The 2,681-nt window shown below is 42.9% G+C and overlaps 1 non-coding gene across 1 annotated transcript; it reads left to right on the top strand.

Moving 5' to 3' along the window:
* The first annotated feature begins 625 nt into the window (after positions 1 to 625).
* Trnaa-cgc (transfer RNA alanine (anticodon CGC)) lies at positions 626 to 698 on the top strand. The gene has a single exon. It is a non-coding gene; the product is annotated as a tRNA-Ala (tRNA).
* Positions 699 to 2,681: the final 1,983 nt, after the last annotated feature.

Below are 2,681 nucleotides of genomic sequence, written 5' to 3'. Positions count from 1 at the left end.
AATTTTGACTAATGAGTTTCTTGCACCATCTGCTGTTGCAGTTATTTTGCGATTGATTGTAATGCTTGAATAATAACTAAAAAGTACTATTTTTGCTTTGTCTATGTAAGGTGGATGTTTGTTTACATTTCGTAAAAGCAGGAATCGTCCCAGAATTGAACACTTTGGAATGTCAGCAGTAATTTCTCCTTACTCCGAATAAGATAATCATGAGAGCTGCATGCGCTATCTAGCATGACTTCCTGTTAAAATACGTGTATTTCGAAGTAGAATCAGGAAGTTGCAGTTTCTGCGACATAGTTTTGTGATTTGTGCAGTCAAATGCCATAATCCGATCACAATAATTCCCAGAAGTGAAACCTGTGATTCAGATATTTTAATACATATCAGTTAAATGATAGATAGCACGTTCAGTGGAAAGGCCTTTCTCTAACTTACCTTGTGACTGACTCAAAGTCTTAGATTTGCAGATCTGTTCAGTGATTCATAAAAATATTAGCTTTGCAATACTTCTGCGAGAAATGTAATTGCGCAGGCCTCCGAAGTCCATTTCAGCTAAGTTCTTCTGGATGCGTGACCACGTCATATGTGGTAAAACTACCAATGTTCCGGCTGCTATATACCGAGCGAGGTGGTGCAGTGGTTAGCACACTGGACTCGCATTCGGGAGGACGACGGTTCAATCCCGTCTCCGGCCATCCTAATTTAGGTTTTCCGTGGTTTCCCTAAATCGCTTCAGGCAAATGCCGGGATGGTTCCTTTGAAAGGGCACGGCCGATTTCCTTCCCCATCCTTCTCTCATCCGAGCTTGCGCTCCGTCTCTAATGACCTCGTTGTCGACGGGACGTTAAACACTAATCTCCTCCTCCTCCTCCTCCTCCTCCGCCGGCTGCTATACCACACAGCCTCCATCAGAATGACTAGTAGTCCAACAGATACTCTGGTGAATGCTGCCTGCTATAGCAGCCGAAACGTTGGGGGTTAGTCATTAACGAATGTATAGCTTTCCATGCAACTTTCAGTTTCTGTAGTGGTATACTTTGACCAGTTAACATGATTGAATATTCTAGCTGGACAAAACCCGTGACGTCTCACACAGCCGCTCACATGTTTTCGAGAGGTTTTCCCTGGTTTTGAGCCTAATACCAGGACCGTGTCTCGCACTGACGTAAATTCCACTTGGGAACCCTTTTGCCCTAAAGCCAGCTGATAGTATTTGGTTGAAAAGAACTGCCTACCTTGCCCCCTGGTTTGGGGAATGAGAAATGAAAAAGGAAAAAGAAAAAAAAAACGCCATCGCTACCGCATGATGGGTCCGACAGTTGTAGCGGACACACCACGCCTGGCACCGGACTTGCAATCTCACGAGCTCCTAGCCGTCAGTAACCGAATTTCGCTGATGGCCGGTGATCGCTGCTATCCTCTCGCACTCACACAACACGTCGCCATTAACAGGCAGGCAGATTGTTGCCTCGAGAGTAGCGGAACGACGGTATTTCAGCGTAGCGCTCCAAGTCTGGTGTGAGGCAGCCTGTGTACATCTGTACAGGTTATGTCTGGTAACTTATCTACCTACAATTTGTCCTTTCATTATGGAAGGCGAATCCCATGTAGATCCTCAAATCGACGATCCCGGTGGACATATTTGCTCAGAATTGCTAGCCCAACGTTTCATATAAGGTTTGAGATAATTCGGAAGAAAACGCAGCGTAATGGCATACCGACACTGATTTCATCTAACAAGGGGAGGCCGCCAATTGTGAAATTCAGATTCGATTCATAGTGCGCATAATAAAAGCTCATGGCCAGAGGTGTAATGTGGCAAAACACCAAGATGCACTTCTCAGCCGTTGTCGAGAAAATCGACAGTTAAAAGTAACCGTTGCCGTGAAATACTCCCTACGATTAATAATTTTCTACAGCGTCGTGGCGCAGCGGTAAAAAAAAAAAAAAAAAAAAGGTAAGCGCTCGGGTTTGTAATCCGAAGGTCGCTGGATCGAATCTCGCGCCATGCAATTTTTTTTTTTTATTATTAGTTTTTTGTAATTCATATATATATATATATATATATATATATATATATATATATATATAAACTATTAATGAATTGCTTGTGTATCTTGGTGAAGGCGGATCGCTCTCCCATTGTACCGCCTCCATTTTTCCGTTTGTGCGACTTCGAACATCATTATGTTTTCCGGAAACATAGTTGTATTTCACAAATGTTATTAATTGTCTTCATAATGTTAACCACGTATAGTTAACGGAAGACGTAGAAAAGATATTCCGAAACGAATACGTATAGCGTAAGTCAAACGTTCGAATTAGAATAGAGACCCCACGAACACAAATTTGCTGTGGCAGGTATGAAATATAAACTCCGTTACTCGCTCATTACACTTGAAGGACAGATGTTGAATGGGCCGAAACGAGCCGCCGCATAACAGCGTAGTTGCCTGCTAACTTCGAAAGAATGGAGATGCGGTCCCTAGCGCAACTTATAACATCGTCGAAAATCAGTGCGGACGTGAGAGCTTTGGTACACCCTGTTAAACAAACGGAAAAATGGAGGCGGTACAATTGGAGAGCGATCCGCCTTCACCAACATGCATAAGCAATTCATTAATGTTTGAATTACAAAAAACTAATAATCAAAAAAAATTGCATCGTGCGAGTTTCGA

Source organism: Schistocerca nitens, chromosome 7, assembly GCF_023898315.1.
Source record: "Schistocerca nitens isolate TAMUIC-IGC-003100 chromosome 7, iqSchNite1.1, whole genome shotgun sequence".
Lineage (NCBI taxonomy): Eukaryota > Metazoa > Arthropoda > Insecta > Orthoptera > Acrididae > Schistocerca > Schistocerca nitens.
The sequence above is the reverse complement of the archived record's forward strand: the minus strand, read 5'-3'. Positions and strand labels throughout refer to the sequence as shown.